At 42.0% G+C, this 20,315-nt stretch overlaps 1 protein-coding gene across 4 annotated transcripts in view; it reads right to left on the minus strand.

Annotated features, from left to right (window-relative positions):
- The window catches only part of GNG2 (G protein subunit gamma 2), a 132,900-nt gene extending 123,651 nt beyond the window's left edge, over positions 1-9,249 (minus strand). For 3 of the 4 annotated variants that reach the window (XM_040226747.1, XM_040226743.1, XM_040226744.1), the window contains exon 1: positions 9,083-9,249. The gene's annotated coding sequence lies outside the window, so the exon portion shown is untranslated. Of the gene's footprint in view, positions 1-8,728; positions 8,800-9,082 lie in introns of those variants that run through there. The other variant, XM_040226745.1, reaches the window with a different exon arrangement.
- Positions 9,250-20,315: the final 11,066 nt, after the last annotated feature.

Raw genomic sequence — 20,315 nt, forward strand, 5'->3', positions numbered from 1 at the left:
ATCCTAGGCCCTCAAAGGACACAAGGCACACTGCAAACATTCAGTTAAGACTTGTGGACAGACTGACTAACTATATTGTAATTTCATCAGTATTTGTCTGTTTCCCCAGTAGTTTATGAGCTCCTAGAATATCTAGCCCACTCTGCATCAAAAAGTAAATGACCCATGAAAGTTCATTAAACAAATGATAAACTGCATTTGTGAACCCAAAGGCTTTCACTAAAAAAAGAGGCAAAAACCTCACCAAACCCACAAATACATATGAGTTGATGAATGTGTTAATTGGGAAGAATACTTTTACAGTATATATGTATATCCAATCACCATGATGAACACTTTAAATATCTTATAATTTTATTTGACAATTACACTTCATTAAAACTGAAATTAAAACCAAACAAAAACCCAAGCTGTTCTCATGTGCTATAAGAAAGACAAAGATGAAACTGGGTGTGGCTGCTATCCTCAAAGAGCTTGCAAAAGAAAAAAAAAAAAGACTGCCATTGCCATTATATACACTAGAATGCACTAATTGTTGAGAGAAAAGAACAAAAGACTTCAGGGGAAGTAAAGGCTGCTTTTTACTGGGGAAGGAAAAAAACAAGGAAACTTCATGGAAGAAGCAGCATTTGAACTGAGTCTTACAGGATGAAAGGAATTTGGTGAGGCAGAGAAGCAAAACTATAGCGGTGAAGTGTAGAAGGAGAAGCAGGAGAGTTCTTCTAGGGAGAGGCAAGAAAACCACCAATCAGCCCATCTGGAGGTCAGGAGAACCAGACCTAAGACACCAGCTATCAACATGGGAAAGAACAAATAGTATCAAGGTATGTTTCCAACGACAAGGCAAAGGTCTGAGCGACTGACTCCACCTTGACTGGTGAGGAAAGTAATGGAATTGAGTTTTCCTAATTGAGGGACGAAGAGAATGGGGTGTCATTAATAGTCATGGAATCAGGTGAAGAACTGGTTGTGAGTGGGGAAAGGCAATGGCAAACACTGATTCTGGTCTCAGTTTCAGTGGGTTGCGGGTTCTGCCAAGTCCGTAAGGCGCTTGATGTGCAAATTTAGAGGAAGTTAGAGATGAAGATGCAGAATTAGATCTGGAGCTGCTCTCCACCCCTGTGACAATGACAGAAATCTTAGAAAAGGATTTGATAAAGGAAGAGGGAGAAATTAAGTGGCAGAAGAATCAAATCTTGAGAATACTCATATTTGAGGTGCAGAACTTGGAGTTAATGACAAAGTTGGGAACCTTCAGATAGCCATGAAGGGTGGTAGAATATACCACCCCTAAATATGTCTCTTTGGCATAAAAATTATTTTGAGCAGATTATTTTGGGAAATTGGAGAAATAATGAAAACAGACTAGAAGTTACGTTCTTGTAAGGGAAATTTACATTTATAAAGGCAATCTTCATTTGTAAGAATGCCTCCCTCTCTGGTCCCAGGAAAGAAGGATAATCAACTTGATAGAGCTCTAGTCAAAGGACCGGCACCAACTTAAACACGCGTACCAACTCTTAACTCTTATTCACCTCACTTCTCCTGGCCACCTCCCCATAACTGACCTCCTCCACGCCTCCCTCTCAATTATGTCTTTAGCGCAAGGTGGTATTTAAGCCTGAGTTCTAAATCGCTTCTGAGAGCTACTCATTCTTCCTTGGTACCTCCCATGTATAGATGAGGTATTCAAGTTAGCAAATGTCTGTTTGCTTTTCCCTTATCAACCTTTTGTTACAGGCTTCCTAGAACGGAGAAGGGCGAAGGGAAAACTATTTTTCTTCCCCTACAGGTAGGAAGAAAACAAAGTTAGCAAAGGTTACCAAAGTCAAAGGGAATCTTTGTTGGCAACAGCTTTATTTAAAGTTTAGTTACAGTGTAAACTGACTTCCCTGGTGGCTCAGACCTTAAAGCGTCTGTCTACAATGTGGGAGACCTGGGTTTGATCCCTGGGTGGGGAAGATCTCCTGGAGAAGGAAATGGCAACCCACTCCAGCATTCTTGCCTGGAAAATCCCATGGACGGAGGAGCCTGGTAGGCTACAGTCTGTGGGGTCGCAAAGAGTCAGACACAACTGAGCGACTTCACTTTCACCACACGGTTGCACTCACTTCACACGCTAGCAAAGTAATGCTCAAAATTCTCCGAGCCAGGCTTCAACAGTATGTGAACCATGAACTTCCTGATGTTCAAACTGGATTTACAAAAGGGAGAGGAACCAGAGATCAAATTGCCAACATTTGCTGGATCATCAATAAAGCAAGAGAGTTCCAGAAAAACATCTACTTCTGCTTTATTGACTATGCCAAAGCTTTTGACTGTGTGGATCACAATAAACTGGAAAATTCTGAAAGAGATGGGAATACCAGACCACCTGACCTGCCTCTTGAGAAACCTATATGCAGGTCAGGAAGCAACAGTTAGAACTGGACATGGAACAGACTGGTTCCAAATAGGAAAAGGAGTACATCAAAGCTGTATATTGTCACCCTGTTTATTTAACTTATATGCAGAGTACATCATGAGAAACACTGGGCTGGAGGAAGCACAAGCTGGAATCAAGACTGCCGGGAGAAATATCAATAACCTCAGATATGCAGATGACACCACCCTTATGGCAGAAAGTGAAGAACTAAAGAGCCTTTTGTGAAAGTGAAAGAGGACAGTGAAAAAGTTGGCTTAAAACTCAACATAGAAAATTAAGATCATGGTATCCGGTCCCATCACTTCATGGGAAATAGATGGGGAAACAGGGGAAACAGTGTCAGACTTTATTTTGGGGGGCTCCAAAATCACTGCAGATAGTGACTGCAGCCTAGAATTAAAAGATGCTTGTTCCTTGGAAGAAAAGTTATGACCAACCTAGACAGCGTATTAAAAGGCAGAGACATTACTTTGCCAACAAAGGTCCGTCTAGTCAAGGCTATGTTTTTTTCAGTAGTCATGTGTGGATGTGAGAGTTGGACTATAAAGAAAGCTTAGCACCAAAGAATTGATGCTTTTAAACTGTGGTGTTGGAGAAGATTCTTAAGAGTCCCTTGGACTGCAAGGAAACCCAACCAGTCTATCCTAAAGGAGATCAATCCTGAGTATACATTGGAAGGACTGATGCTGAAGCTGAAACTCCAATACTTTGGCCACCTCATGCGAAGAACTGACTCACTAGAAAAGACCCTGATGCTGGGAAAGATTGAAGGCAGGAGGAGAAGGGGACGACAGAGGATGAGATGGCTGGATGGCATCACTGACTCAATGGACATGAGTTTGAGTAAACTCTGAGAGTTGGTGATGGACAGGGAAGCCTGATGTGCTGAGTCCATGGGGTCACAAACAGTTGGACATTACTGAGCGACTGAACTGAACTGAATTGAAACAAGTTTGCCGGCAGAGGAAAGGGTCAATAAAAGGAAGAAACCAAATATGTAGGAAGGAGACAGAATTAACATCAGAACATAGCCCCCTAGAAAGTAAAAAGAAATGAACTGACACGTTCCAAGTAAAGAGTTGACTTCTGCATTGAAAGAAAGGCTGTGCTAATACAAGCTAGGAAGGGAGGAGAAGAAAATGAAGGAAGACATGAGAAATTTTGAGGTGGTAAAGAATGAGGTTGAAGAATTCCATAATACATACATTCTCTGAAAAACAAAAAGTGACCTGCAATGAAAAAAGGAAATGGGGGGTTGGATTTCATTGTTTTCATTGAAAATGCAGAGTGGAGTAAAAAAGTGAAATAAAAAAGAAAAGGATTTTCCAAAACCAGCAAAGTCCTTGCTGGTGTTGCAAGGACTCTGAAGTGAAGCCACCACCTCAGTTTCCAAACCCTCTCCTTCAGTTCTATTGCCGGGTGACTGGGACAGAGGATCATGGGAAAGTATGACCCTGACAACCAGGCTGACAAGGGGACAAATGGAAGGCCAAAGAAATGGGGAGGAAGGGTCAACTACCCAGTTTTTCTAAATCTTTCAAACATTAAAAGCTGACCATTTAAATATATTTGCCAAGAGATAAAAGGGGTGATTTTGTTTTCTATCTTCACATCTAAGAAACACGTTACCACTAGAGTTTGAGAATTGAGCTCCCTCTTTTTTAAAGTTTAATGAAGTCCTCTGGAGATTCTGAACACTGTATGAACATCGACTCCCATTAGACATAACTCGTTTTCTTTAACATAAGAGTTTTAGGGAACCACATATATTTCTAATGCTCTTACTTGAAAATCTGAATCTCAGTTCCACAGTGACATCTTTACATGTGAACAAATTTGAACAGAGAAACATAGAATATAAAATGTAAACATTACCTTCTTTTTAAACAAAATAATATGGTCTTCCAAACAATTTTTAAAGTGACAAAGTAGAATGACTTTCTCTAAATCTTTTCTCTACAATGGAGGAAAGTAAAATGGAAATTGAATTGAGAAATGAGGTATTAATCAACTGTGCAGTTCTAGAAAGATAAATTCTGGGTCTATTTTATAATCCATCATTGAGGGGTGATACAGGATAGGTTTGTTCCCAGGTAGTTTTTAGCTCCACCATTCGTTCCATGATGTCCTAGCCTAGACTGGGACAAACACTTAACCCAGCGCTGTAATTCCCCTCTCCCATCTGGATCTAGTAAAGCCAGTCATAGGTCTTCCCAGTAACTGTAGAATCAACAGATTTGCAAATTTTAAAAAGTTGGGGGCCATTATCCACCTCTTAGTACACACACAGAGTGTATTACAAAAAATTAACATATACATTAATATACAATCTTTCAGGAGCTCTTCAAACCATTCAAGGTCAACATCTTCAACCACACCATCTCAGGTATCATTGCTGTTCATCAGAGTCCTCCCTAATCATTCCACTCAGATGTCCTCAGCCCCATCCATACCCTACCTCTTTGGTTTTGAAATAGAGAGTGAAATCTGTGGTGGAGAATGAAACACAGGGTTCTTTATTTTAAGATGTGAAATTTGGATTAGAATCACATTTTGTTAGTAGAAACTTCTCTCAGAATCTGTTGTTGTTTAACTACTATAGCCCCTTTCCAAGATTAATCCTCTATTAGAAACAGTTCGAGAAAAACTTAGTACTGTAGTTGAACTTGCTACCTGTTGGGCATTTTTTTCTCCTGAAGCTAATGTGTAGAGACTATAAGGACATTGAAGTGACAGGTCCCTCCTGCCTCCTTTGTGGCAGTCTGGCCAGCAGGATCACTGGTGTATAATAAGGGTTTGAATTTCACTATCCAGTTCTTGATGTTACCAGTTACCAGGATCTATGCAGATTTGCTTTCTCCTTTTCAGTTTAAAAGTTACTTTTGAGAGAAGTATTTCACTTGGGCAGGGGTAATATTGGTGCATGCAAGAGATTAAACACAAATATTATAGTCATGATCTTTCTGACACACTATGTTAAGAGATGCCACCATTTAAATACATCTCCTTGAAAACAACCCAATTTTTTAAAAATGGGTAAAGGTCTTGAACAGACATTTCTCTAAAGAAGGAAACAAATTGCCAATATACACATGAAAAGACATTCAACATCACTAATCCTCAGGGAAATGCAAATTGGGACCCTAATGTGCTGTTATGGAAATATGTTGCATCTGTTACATTGTGATGGCTGCTTAATCGCCTCCGTCTCTTTGCGACCCATGGACTGTAGCCTGCCAGGCTCCTCGGTCCATGGAATTCTCCAGGCAGGAATACCGGAGTGGGTTGCAATTTCCTCCTCCCGGGGATCTTCCTGACCCAGGAATTGAACCCTCCTCTCCTGTGTCTCCTGCACTGGCAGGCAATTTCTCTACCACTGGTGTCACCATAGTTGCTATGGAAAACAGTATAGTCATTCTTCAAAAATTAAACACAGTTACCATATAATACAGCATTTAACCCTTCTGGGTACCCAAAAAGAAGTGAAAGCACAGACTCACACAGATGTTTGTACACCCATGATCATAACAGGATTAGTCACAAAAGCAAAAACAAGGAAGTAACCACAATGTCCATCAGTAGATTAATGGATTAGAAAATATAATATATACGTAAATGGAATATTATTCAGCCTAAAGAAGGCATAAAATTACAACATATGTCACAATATGGACAAACCTTTAAGACATTTTGATAAATGAATTAAGCCATCACAAAAAGACAAATACCACATGATTTCACGTATATGAGGTACCTAGAGTAGTCAGATTCATGAACAGAAGGTAGAAGAGTGGTTGCTAGGGGGAGGAGGGAATGGGAAGTTACTGTCTAATGCAACAGATTTTCAGTTTGAGAAGATGAAAAAGCTCTGGAGATGAATGGTGGTGATGGTTACAACAATGTCAACATACTTAATGCCACAGAATGGCATACTTAAAAATAGTTAAAATGGGAAATTTTGTTTTATATATATATATTTAACTGCAATTAAAAAAATGTCTCCTGGAATCTTTGAGATGGTGGCAAAGATTAAGAATAGACTAACTTTTCCTGATGCAAGAGAAAAAAGGACCTGAGTACCTACTATGTACCTGACAGGCACGCACAAATCATACACAAAAGCAAAAACCAAATAAAACCATAACACGACAAACAACGATGAAAAAATACCTTGATTATTAACCCTTCTTTACAGTGAAGAAAGCAAGGTTCATAAATTAACGTACAAGGTCAAGGAGCAAGAACTAGTGGTAGTATTCAAAGGCAAATTTGCCTGCCTCTTCAAGCCTGTGTTCTTTTCACTCTACCATGCTGTTTTCTGCTCCCACAGTTGTCTTTGAAGAGGCTTTGTGCTTTGACTATAGAGCTTTTATACTTAAAAGTTGAGCCTGCCTTCTGAAGTACGCTAAAAAAAGTCAGTCAACCAAATGCATTCACTAGGAGCCCACCATGAGGCCCAGGACTGGCCAGGAAATAATGGAGTCGTGTTTCCACTCTGCCATTAGCCATATGGCAGGGGAAAAAAACACATACACACAATTAAAATTTCAGTGTCGGCTGACGCTAAACACTCTGGACAAAAGCAATATGTCTTTTTATATTCTGTATGGCCAGAAGAAGTGGAAATAGTCCCATTTTACAGGCTAGGAGTTTCTTCACCTTTTTCCTAAACCTCCTACCGTCATAGTTACTGATCTGCTGTTACTCATTCAGGTTGTGCTTCAAGCTGGAATTTAACAATTAAGGAAATGTTTTGGGCTATGCAAAAATAGGCATCTCTTGTTCAACGTCTTTTTCAAAGAGAGCAGGGGGTTTCTGGACTCCCCTGTGTCTATGACCCAAGATTTCATTTTCTTACTCTTTTATGAAACACAGAGAGAAGTCAGGCAGATTGTCTCCACATCCCCACACAAAGCAGGGTGTTGGCATTACCAAGTGAATCCAGACTGTAGATGAGTAAGTACCAGAGGGTGAGTCTCATTTTCACTCATATAGCCCAGACTCCCAACTTTCCATTTCATGACAGGCAGCTCGAGCATATAGCTACAGTCAGGGGCATTCTGGATCCAAGATCCACCCAAGATCTCTTCATATTTTACTCTAGGAGACATACAGGAACTGGAGCCATGGAATACGTGGCATGACTTGTTTTGCCCACAGGTTTGATTAAATTCAACAGATCTGTCAGGGTAGCTCCATGGTTTCAATACCAGTAATACTTCGCCTGTTAGTCATCATAAATAAGCTCAGAAAATTAGACATTTTATTCCTTAAGGACCCCAAAATCCTTATTTCTGAAATGTGCTGTTACCCCATATATTTTGAGAAGCCAAATCAATTTCATAAAGATGACGTTAAAAGAAACTTCACAATTGAGAATAATGATAAAAAAAGGAAGCATATACACTCTCCATGGCATATTTAGTATTTAAAACCCACATTTAAAAAATTTATGAGTGTCTAAATAGGACCTTTTTATTATTTTTACTCCACTATAAGCAGTTCTTTCTTTCCTTTGAAAATGTATCTCCTTTCATTCTAAAAATGCAAGACAAAACATTTTTACCAATGGTCATTTATTGCTTAACCATACTTCTTATTGGAGACAGCTTAATTTTAAAAATCAGGCTCTGTTGGGATATTAAACTCTTCCTCCTACATACTCTGCGAAAAGAATCTCACAATTTCATTTCTAATCCGTTAGACCTATTTACTGCACTTGTATGTATCATTCACAAATGTGAACAAGCCAGGGCCACAGACTCTCAATAAGAAGACCCATTGCTCAAGAAAATCAAAGAATAAAAATCACGTTCTGATTTCCCTATTTTGTCCATGCACAGCATATGCAGGTAAGGAAACAACTCCGGCAACACTTTAACATGTTGTCCCTCACCGAGGCTAATATGTACCTTGACCTAGAGCTGAATAAAATCTATATAAACATAAAATCCCTATATACACTCCTATCTGATTCTAGATAAGTTAAACTCGCCCCACTCCTTTGAGAAAGGATGCAACTTTAGGATAAGACCCACTGGCAACTGATAGCTGTTTCTAAGGTTATCCTGAGAGCAGCTGCAGAGCTCAGAGGGAGGAAGACACCGTTTTTTAAATGGTAAATACTGTCCCTCACATACGCAATTCCAGCCTTTGTTGGTAAATTCTGAGTACAAAAGGATTTACTCTCCCCAAACAAACAAACAACATAAAAAGCCAAATCACAATCCTTATGCTGCAAGACAGACCACTCCAGTGCTCTGTGTAAGAAAGATAATGCAATTAACATTTTACACCACTTACACCCCTGAAACAGGACTGAGACGCTCAGATGGTCAGCCCACAGCTTCACAGCCCCCATTGATTTCGCCTGGGCTCTGCTTTTCTTACAAGAGAACTCTGCAAACAGCTTCTTAATATTTAGCATGTTTTCCTGATGAGTCACGGAAGCTAAGCACTAATGAGGATTATTTTTTCAAACCTAGGTGTCACAAATTTGGTCCTTCTCAAAAGTCCTCCTAACAGAACCCATCCTGATCATTTCCTCCCAACCCCGAACAATGTGCCTTTCTTCCCTTTGAAATCTGCCCTGAAAACCGCTGGCGGTGGTCATTTTTCCCACTTAACAAGGAGCAACACGAAGAGCATTTCCTTTACCTTGGCTCCCGAGGCTGGTCCGAGGAGAGTGGCTTTCCTCCGCCCTCCGCGCCGCTGAGTGCAGGCGAGCTCCGGCGCAGCCCGCCCAGCCCAGCCCCGCAGTAGTAGGAGCTGCCCACTGAGCGGCAGCCGTTGTGTGTCTGTGTAGCAGCAGCGCCTGCAGCCCAGGGACTAGTCCCCACCCAGCTTTGTCTTCAATCATCGGTCTTTGTACAGGAAGCAGCGCATCTCCCACTTCCTCCTCTAGCTTACGGTGAGCTGCTTACTTCTTTCCCTCTCCTTCCATTTCAGGGCTCACTGGAACCCTTTGCCTGTCTCAGGCGAAGTGACTAGAATCCTCTTCCCCCTTTTGTCCCAGGCCCCCTGGTCCTGTCTGCCCCTCCTCCCCTCACCCCCTCCTGCTTTCAGCCCCCTTCCACGCACACAGTCTGCTTTCTCAGCTTGAACTTGGTTTGTTGCTGCTGCTGCTGCTGTTGTTGACCACATTCTACCCGAGATCCAGTGCCAGCCTCCATGGCTTATCCTGATTTACTGGGGTCCCTACCACGCCAGCGAGCTGGGAGCTTGCAGCTTCTTGCTGAAACACTTCTCTCTGTGGCCAACATTCCCGATGCTTCATTTCTCCAAGGCCCTACTACACTGAGCTTTGGCTTAACCCACGTGCTCAGAAAAGAATGGCCCGAATATGTATTTTTGTGGGGCACAGGAGATAAGAAATGCTACCTGTGACTTAGTAGTGAAGACGTATTCCCTGAGAGAGTCTCAGTAGTGGGAAGGAAAGAGGTGGGCTGAATGCTGGATCTTCTCCCCACAGAAACAGAGCTCTCTGCCCTACACTAGCAGGACTAAAAGGACCCTCGCCATTCTCTCAGCCTTTCCCTTCACTTTAGGAGGTGGTGGAGTGTTAGCAATAAGGGGAGAGACTGCAGGCAGTCTGCCCACCAGTATTTGAGTCCAAGCTGTCATTACTGGCTATGAACTTGGGCAAATTATTTAACCTCTACGTGCCTCAATTTCCTCATCTGCAAAAATAGAGGTGATTAAAGTCACACCCCATGGCACTAGTGGTAAAGAATCCACCTGCTGATGCAGGAGACTCAAGAGATGCAAGTTCAATCCCTGGGTCAGGAAGATCCCCTGGAGGAGGGCATGGCAACCCACTCCAGTGTTCTTGCCTGGAGAATCCCATGAAGAGAGGAGCCTATCAGGCTACCGTCCATAGGGTTACAAAGAGTTGGGCATGACCAAAACAACAGAGCGCAGAGTCATTACCCCATAGCATAAATTTGAGGATTAAATGAAATGATGCACAACATGATAATAATATTTTCCTGAAACATAAGATATGTTTGACATATCAGAGCTCTTTTTAGAGGATACAAGCTCAGAGATGGTGAGTAACTTTAGCAGTCAGCAGCCAAACCAGGACCACCGCTTGGTTTCCTGATTCCCCATGGTTAGTATATTCACCACTAAACCTCATTGCTCTTGGGGCTCTGAATTTATTCATCTTGTGAGTCATTCTTCCTCATTAGGAACACAAGGTGCTTTGGGGGAAGCTACAAATTAAATACAGGCTGAGGGTAGTGGTGGGGGGAATCCTTCTAGTGTCCAGGCAACATTATTAAGAAACCTCTCCTCAAGAATCAGTGCTTGGAAAGCTAATCTTCCTGGGCAACAGAGTAAATTCTCAACTCTACATTTTAACCCAGCCTTGCCTCACCCCTCTAGCAAGTAAACTAACAAGAAACATTAGAAAACTAGGGCTGATGCAGGATAACTCTATCATCAGGGAAGTCACCAGGTGAGCCTTCCTATCCCACCTAAAGGACCACAGCACATTAGCCTGGAAGATATAGAATTCAATTTCTATGAAGTGTTCTGAGACAGTCCCTTTGTTTTGGTTTGATATTCCATGAATAAGAGTTTGCTTATTTCTTCTACCTAGAAGTCTTTTATCAAAAAGGACCCTGAAATCAACTCATTAACATCAGAAAATTATGAATGGATTGTTTCAAGATTTTAAATGGGGAACTACTTTTGAACCACCAGTAACCACAACTGTAGCAGGAGAGGATTTCATTAAATCCCCACAGCCTCCTATAGCCCGGTGATCAGACATGGACTACCTCCAAGTCAGGAATCCTGGTGCCAAAGGTTACTGGAAGCTTTTAAATGAAAATTTAAATATATATGATATCAAGTCTAAGAAAAATGAGAAGCACAAGTAAGAATGGTTGGAGAGATTATTGAAACAAATTTTTGGTCAATTTTAAACTAGTAGCGGATGCTGGCATGAACTCTGGATTCAAACAGGTCTCTTTTTCTTAGTGTTGTTTAAATCATCACTGCCACCCTTCTCACTTTCTCTCTCTTAACCATGAGTGGCTGGTCCTCATCTTTATGTCTACAGAGGGAAATCTCTTTCAGACACTAAAGCCTCTAGGAATTTGGCCTGCTGCCTTCTGATCAGTTCTTCCATCTCTGGCCCCAAGACAGTGGGTTAACCTGCCCATTGCTGGAAAGTAATAACCAATCTCTCTTCAAAGATAAAAACTATATTTTAAGATCTTTTTCTTTCTGTCATTAATCTCATTGCTTTCAACTGATTCAAATAGCTTCTTTTTCTGGAGAGAAAGAAAAATGGGGTATAGATGGGTCAAGAGAATTAGCCTAGTTCAGAGCTCTTAACACAATCATGGGAAATATGCACACTCAGCCTGCAAGGTGTCCATTTCTTAGGAGATACAATTACATCTCACCATGACATGTTCACACCATCAGTAAATGAACATGAGCTTATACATAAGACAGAAGCCTCTAAAAATGCTTCAACAGTCATCAGTGGCTCTGTTTGTAGGCACGGATACCTTGTACTTTTTACATTTACTTGGCAGATAAGGTGGTAAGGAGACCATGATTTTGGCTTGATTATCTCTACTGTGTTATCGAGCATTCTAGCTGGATGCTCCTTGGAGTTCTTTAATATCAGTATTTCCCAAATTATATACATTGCCTCATCCAAAGCTTGTTCCTCTTTCTATATCCTCTATTTCATGCAGTGAGGACTACAAACCAGTTGCCCTCAGCAGGAATATAAGAACAATACCAGAACCATCTGTCTTTTCAACCCTAAGTCTGGTTTAAAGTTCCTCATCCTTCATACCCACCATGAAACTAGCTCTTCAACCAAACTCCTCCTGTCTATTACCCTGGCCAGCAATGCTTTGGTCTTCCCTAGATGACTGCAATGCTTTCTGTTTTATCCCCGTACCTCCAGTCTCTCTTCTAAGCCATGCTCACTAGAAGTATGTCTCTAAAATGAAGAGGTGAGCAAGTCACAGCCCTGCTATAATTTTTCAGAGTCTCTCTTTCTTATTGCTTGCAGGATACAAGTCTTAATTCTTTTGCACGGCACAGTAGGCCCTTTATAATGGCACCCACCTCCATCCCAACCTTATTAGCTAACCAGTTACAATCTGATCCACATTCACGGCTCCTCCTGGGGTCATGCTCGTCTCTCCTCCACATCTTAGCACATGCTCTTCCTTTTACCAGAAGCCCTTATTCTTTCCTCCATTTTGTCTGCTGGTGACTCCCACTTACCCCTGTAAACTCAGCTTCTCGCAGAAGCCTCCCGTTACCATGCAAGCAGGGCTGTCTTCCTTGCCTCACGAGAGCACAGGGCCTAGCCTCTGTTTCCATAGCAGCGCTAACTGCGGTGTTTTAATGAGTTATTAAAATGTCCACCTCACTCATCAATATTAGCCCTAAAGGCTAGGGCCATGGTCCGTCACATGCTGCTGCTGCTGCTGCTAAGTCGCTTCAGTTGTGGCCGACTCTATGCGACCCCACAGGCGGCAGCCCACCAGGCTCCCCCGTCCCTGGGATTCTCCAGGCAAGAACACTGGAGTGTGTTGCCATTTCCTTCTCCAATGTATGAAAGTGAAAAGTTAAAGTGAAGACGCTCAGTTGTATCGACTCTTAGTGACCCGATGGATTGCAGCCTACCAGGCTCCTCTGTCCATGGGATTTTCCAGACAAGAGTACTGGAGTGGGTTGCAAGAGTGCTGGAGTGGGTTGCCATTGCCATTTACTTGTTACATAGCAGGTACTTAACAGATGCTTGTGTAATGAAAGAACATCATTGGCAGAGATTCCAAAAGTGCTCTTGTTTTCTTTTGGGTACATGGTGGAGAGGGGAAAAGGAAGTTTCTGATTTGAGAAGTTGGTCATGGGGTAAGAAGCAAGAATCCCTCTACTGTTTGTTCGTTTGTTTTTTCTTTTCCAAATTGTCTGCAGAAAACCGGGGTACATACATATATTCTGAATATTTGTTCTCTATGTAACCCTGAAGAATCTGGGGTAACTCTTGGTTTCATTTCTGCACTGAATTGTTTATAAAGAAGCACAGTCTGGCAACGAAAATGTAATTTAGAAAATAAATTTTAAAAAGAAGCAGAAAAAAAAAAAAAAAGGAAAGAAAGCTATTGTTTACTTGCATTTCTGGATAAACTTAAAAGAGACTAATTTATAAGCCAGAAACTCTTGTCACATTCCCTCCGGCATTTTCTGGCTTTTGCCAACTCACAGCTGTCCCAGAGCCCCTCACTCTCCAAACTCTCCCTCTAATCTCATTAAATCCTGTTCCTCCCTCTGCCTTCTCCCTTTGCCTTGCCCAACTATTTCTTTACTATTCTGCTTGACTTGCCTTCTCTGGCTAAGCCTTCTCTGCTTTTCTGTCCATGTCTCAGTCTGAGTCTCTCTCTCGCCTTCCTTATTCTATTGTTTCAGGAAGGACCCAGAAACTACCAACACTGCAGCACCTGAGCTGGAGAGGGAAAAGCGAAATGGGAATAAGAAGGTGAATTTGTATGTTAACAAATCCTGTCCACTTATATGCACCAATGGTACACTTAATGGCTTAATTGTAGCACTGAATAATAACCAAGAATAAATAAATGAATCATTCAGCTGTTATCTTATCATAGAAAATCCAGAATTCCAGGCATTACTTGGATTAACGGAAAGAACAGAACAGTCTCTCTAAAGAGTTTTTTTTTTTTTTAAAAGGCATAATCAGGATCTGATCTGTGTGTCGCATGGTCATTCCTTCCCCCGAGACATCTGAGCCTACCCCCAGCTGTTAGGAGCCAAGGAGACGAATCATATTTGGTTCAAAGAGAGTCAGGGGTGAGGGTGGGTAGAACTAATGCTTCTTGAGAGAGAGGCTGACCCTCACAAATGCGACATGTCCGTCTCTGCAGTGAATCCCAGCCCAAAAGCTAATAGGACAAGGGGTTTGCCGAGGGATGGCCACCTCTTCTTCCTCCAGAGAAGCATGAGCTGTCCTTTCCCTTTGCACTGGGCAGGGCTAAATGCTCCCCGATTTTCTCCTTAAGTTGCCTGACATGTCACCATGACTGTTAACTCAAGTGTCTATATGTTTGTACTACATACAGCCCTGGGGAGGTTGACAGGGATCCACGAGTTCAAGAAATGAAAAGATTGAGGGCAAGAGGAGAAGAGGGCGACAGAGGATGAGATGGCTGGATGGCATCACTGACTCTGTAGACATGAGTCTGAGCAAACTCCAGGAGATAGTGAAGGACAGGGAAGCCTGGCGTGCTGTAGTTCAAGGGGTCACAAAGAACTGGACACGACTGAAGGACAGAACAACAGCAACAACAAATACAAGTGTTGATGGGAAGGGAAGGCCAGAGGGTGTGGCTCAGAGGCCAAAGAGAGATGGGAGCTGAGGGGGACTGGAGGAGGGCTAATTGTAAAGCAGGAGGTCTTGTTGAAGAATACACTGGGTGTGAAGGGACAACGGCAGAAAGCAGGCAAGAGATGGGGAAGGAGTCAGAGCTGGAAGCAGGCAAGAAAGAGCCATAGAGGCCTGGCTGTGCATCCAAACAGCTGTGCTAGGGAGTGCTTGGCCAGCGTAAGTAGGGACAAAGGGCAGATACTCCCTGCGTGGATGTTGCCTGCTTCGTGTCTTCCCAGAAGCAGAAAATGTTTCAAACCCTCCACCAGCGGAAAGTAGAGCTGGGCTGTCCGTCAGGGTGATGAAAGAGTTTAAACCAAATGCATTGTTACCATCAAAACAAAGCATAATTCTGCAAAATACAACTCATTCCCTCTCAAAAGTCTCTGAAGAAACATACAGAAAAGCGGAAACAGCAGGAAACAAGCAACAAGATCAAGAGGAAGGAGTCAGCAACCAAGTGTGGCAGAGGTTAGAGAACATGGCACACAAACAAAGCCTGGGAGAAACAAGCCTTCGGAAAGGTCAGAATTAAAGCGTACGAACCAGTGAGATTAATATCACACAAGTAAATCACTTTGAAGTATCTTGAAAGAAAAGCTATATGATAATAACTCCAATGATTTGCAGACAAGGCAGAAGGGCAAGATTCAATTCTTCTCTGCCAAATGTGTTGTCAGACAGGCTGATCTATTTGGATGGTAAATAAGTTGGCAAAAGGTTGGACAATAAAAGATGTTTAAGGACCTTCTGTCATTGTGTTTTAGGTGATTTCCCTACTGCAAAGAACATTCACAGGTTTGCTTATGACCTTGGTCTCCCCAGCTCTAGCTTTTCTCCTAAGTCTTAAGTTTCCCACCTTGGATTCTCCTGTGGTAGAATTTCAGAAACAGAACCATAGGAGGTGAGGAGAGCATTGTGATGTTAAGTGCTGGGTGGTGAATCTGTCTCTACTCTGAAGTCCACTGGAGGCTAACTAGACTGAGTGCTTCCTGAGGGCAGGGCTGTGTCTCTGCTCTCTGTAAACTGTGTGTGCTCAGGACAAGTTGGTTAACTTTAAGTGAGTTGAAACCATTAGGTCCTGTGGAAGAAAGTTATGAGTACTACTGACTACTTTTAAGATGTAAGAGCATACATTTTACAAAATTCTAAGAAAATGAACAAACAAACCACCAAGGCTGCTTAAAATATGACCCAAAATGTCCTTGGGAATCAGAAATTGAGAAGAGGATGTGGCAAGGAGGAAAATGTGCTATTGATATTGAAAAAGGAAAGACCCTGAAGTTACCAACCAAATAAGAATCTTAAATCAGGAAGCAATATCTGTTATTTACTAAGATGATAATGAAGTCTCAGTATATGTAAAAAGCTCTTATGAAGGTTTGTCAGTTGATGGCTCTTTTTACAATTTGTAAACTTGGAAGGTACATTTTCAGTAATGTGAAGAATTTGCTATAACTTCCAATGAAATGTTACAAAAATGATTTCAGTTACTTCTGTAAGAAGTTATTCAACATCCTTTAAATATTACTTGTATGATTACACAGGTAATTTCAGCAGAAAAGAACTGCATGGTGTATAGTAAATTTGAAAATTTCCAATGATTGACTTGGCAAACGTAACCAATAAATAAGATTTCTTAGCAAATTGCTACTTTTACTTGCACAGTTTTCTAAAAAGAAATGGCTGAGTTAGTTGTTACCCTGCTCCTCCACAAATCCCCTATTGCTTATCCTGGTTATAGCTCTTATCACACTGTGTTGTCCTTGTGTGTTCCCCTTCTTCTATCCTCCACCATGTGCAGAATTCTGGAACACACAGGTCATGTCGTACTCATGCTGCGTCTCTAATAAATGCTCAGAACATAGCCACATAGGTGCACAGTAAATATTTGTTGCATTTATGGGTAAAGTCAAAAGCATTTCAAGTGTGGTACAGAGATTAATTTTAGGAGGAATATTATAAAGCCAAACATCTGTAGTTTTATTTATAGTTTAAAAAAAAAATTACATCCTGGGACTTCCCTGGCAGTCCAGTGATTAAGAATCTGTACTTCCACCTCAGGGGGCCCAGGTTTGATCCCTGGTCAGGGAACTAAGATCCCACATGTCTTGGCACAGCCAAAAAAAAAAAAAAATCCTATAGTATCATGTTAGGAAGCAAGTTTATCATTATTTATACATTGCTATTAATGGTTTTGTTTTCAAGTGGAAAGACTGGGTTACTTGCTCAAGACCAGTGGTTGTCATTGATTCCTTCCCAGCACAAAATACTGAAATTGATTCAGACCACAGCCAAGCTATCTGTTTGCTATTAAACATTTACAGACAGCCCCCCTAACCTTCTACCATCAAATTTTTGCATCTAGAAAGTAGAGTTATACTATCTGAAAACTGACAGCATAAATATAACTTAAAAAAAAAAAATCCCACCAATACCTTATAAACACACTTGGGTACTCTGATATAAGCATGGAAAACTACATGACCTGAACTTTTACTTAAGGATTACATACATCAATGGTTTTACATCTGAACAAAGTGGCAACAATAACCTCAACTAATATAGTCAAGAAGAAAAAAGTTTTACTTGCCCATAGATGGACTATACAGTCCATGGAATTCTCCAGGCCAGAATATTGGAGTAAGTAGCTGTTTCCTTCTCTAGCAGATCTTCCCAGCCCAGGAATCGAACCAGGGTCTCCTGCATTGAAGGCAGATTCTTTCCCAACTGAGCTACCAGGGAAGCCCTTAGCTGAGGGGACACCATTAGAGAAAAATGAGATTTCAAGGAAGAAATTAAAGTCTCCAGAATGAATGGATTTTCAAGACAAACTCCCATTTTATTCTGGAATAATAATCTAAGGAAATTCTTCAAAGCCCCACCATTTATAACACTCATCGGATGGGAAAATAAAAACACCTTTCTACCACTAAATTTCTTGAGTGATGATTGTTTGCTTATCTTGAGGGCACCTGATACACAGTGAGCGCTCACTAAAAAAAATCTTTGTTAAATGAATGAATGGATTTTACAAGAATTACTCATTATTTATATTATAATATGTGTAAATGATGAGGTTTATGAAATAGCACCACACTCTAACTAACTGAGTTGGCAGCCAGGATTAGGTTTAGTATTAACAAGAGATGAAAGCTGCCGATTCTGGTATGGATGGTGAAACGAGGTGTACCGAATTATGAGTGAATGCTTCTGTGTAGATGTTGTGTGGAATGATATGTGTGCACACGTGGCATCAAATCATGTCTTTTTATCACTTTGCCTACTACTCCTCCACTCCAAGGGAAGCTGTTTCATGACATATGGGATTAGTTTCTCCCACTTCGTTTCTGGAAAGATGTTAATAATACACCCTGTAGGGCTACTGGAGGAGAAAAGCCATCCTCCACCCATCCTAGATTTGGGCACAGAGTTCCTGGGGCTGCCTACTTCTTCTCCTCATGATCAGTCAATGGAGAAAATATCGTGAACATGGGCTCCAGTGGGGCCCAGGAGAAATGTTCTCTGCAACCTACTCTCTTTGGACCCATGGTAAGCAGAGGCCAGCAATCTCTTTAGCCTCATAGGTGCTGCAGAAGTCCCCACAGGTGCCCGTGGCAGGTTTCAGGAATAAATAGAAGAGGGGATTCTCCAGGCAAGAATACTGGAGTGGGTTGCCATTTCCTTCTCCAATGCATGAAAGTGAAAAGACAAAGTGAAGTCGCTCAGTCGTGTCCGACTCGCAGCAACCCCATGGACTGCAGCCCACCAGGCTCCTCCATCCAGAGGGGAAAACAAGGGGGAAAGATTAAGAGAGAAGGGTTTATTTTTCTCATAAGAGCCATTTTTTAAAAATAAGACTTCTGAAAACATAACTCAACTGAGAGCCAAATAAATAAAAGGCAGTGTAACTTATTTTTAAGTGGAAAAAAAATATGAACACTTGACTGTAAAAAGAAGGGAAAAATATCACCACCACCAGATGAAGAGGAAGAAAAGACCAAGAAGCAACTGTGTTGCTTGTAAGACTCCCAGAAGCAAATTCTAATTCACTGAACAGGATCCTTTAGGCAGGGGTGGGTGGGCCAGTGGTGGGGGGCGGGGGGGGGGGGGGCAAAAATAAACTTTTAGTTTAAAAAACGTGGGCATGTCACTGGAATTGGTTATTTAAAAGCACTTACTTTTTATCTCAAATTGGGTATAATTTATACATTCAAATACACAGGTATTTATTGGAAGCTTACTAGGTGCCAGCCAGTTCATATGATAGTAGGGGAATCAAAAAATAAAAGCAAACAAATAAGTATCTGGTATGTCAAGTAGCTTTGTCTTGTGGGGAAAAATAACAAAGGGGAAGAGAGTGGCAGGAATGCATACAATATCTCAAGCAGGATGGTCAGGAAGGCTGCTGATTTGTCCCTGATTTCTACATTTTACCCATTCCTTTCAGTTCATTCTCTGCCCTCTTTGTTGTGTTCTGTGCCCAGTGGTATCTCTGAGATGGCCCCACTTATTCTCAGCTCCTGCCATTCACAACTGGTGTGGTCTCATCCCACAGGTGGATCTGTGGGACCAAGATGACAATGTGTGATTTCCCAGGCCGGTTGTAAAAGGCTCTTAGCTTCCACCGTGGGCTCTTGGATCACTCACTCTGGGGGAAGCCAGGTACCATGTCAGGTACCATGTTATGAGGACACTCAAGGAGCTATGAGGAGGCCCATGTGCGGGCAAGATTTTAGGCCTCCTGCCAAAAATGAGCAACAGTTTTCCAGTCGCGTTAAATGAGCCACCTCGGAAACAAATCTTCCACTCCAGTGTGCTGTGTGTATGTGTATAAGTCACTTCAGTTGTGTCCAACTCTTTGTGACCCTGTGGACCATAGCCCACCAGGCTCCTCTGTCCATGGGAAGCCCCCTTCCATTCCGGACAAGCCTTCAAAAAACTGACATCTTGACTGCAACCTCATATGAGACCTGGGGCTGGAGGCACCAAGATAAGCTGCTTCCAAATTCCTGACCCACAGAAACTGGAAGGGATTAATAAATGTTTATTGTTTCAAGCCTCTGTGCTTTGGGGTAATTTGTGATGCAACAATAGAAAGGTTGAATAGTACACAACAGCCTTGGACTCTGGTTTCCAGCTGTGTTTGGCCAACACACAGAAGGTGAGGTGAGTGTGTCTACTCCTCCACATTCTGCTCTGGTCCTAGTTTCCTCCCACAGTCACCACAGCTCCCTCTGGGCAGCCCCAAGGGCCTCCAGAACTGCAGCTCTCTTAGCGCTTCTGCAACACCCTTCCTTCCCTTTGCCCCTTCAAGCCCAGTCGTGGCATCAAATCTTGCTGTTGGGTTCCTTAACCATGTACACACCTCTGTACTGAGTCCCTTCTTTCCCATAAGAATTGTGTGCTTTCTATTTCCTACCAAGACTTGGGCTGATGCAAAGGTCTCCTTGTAGGAGCCAATGT

The sequence above is a fragment of the Oryx dammah genome, unplaced genomic scaffold (genome assembly GCF_014754425.2).
Source record: "Oryx dammah isolate SB20612 unplaced genomic scaffold, SCBI_Odam_1.1 HiC_scaffold_26, whole genome shotgun sequence".
Taxonomy (NCBI): Eukaryota; Metazoa; Chordata; class Mammalia; order Artiodactyla; family Bovidae; genus Oryx; species Oryx dammah.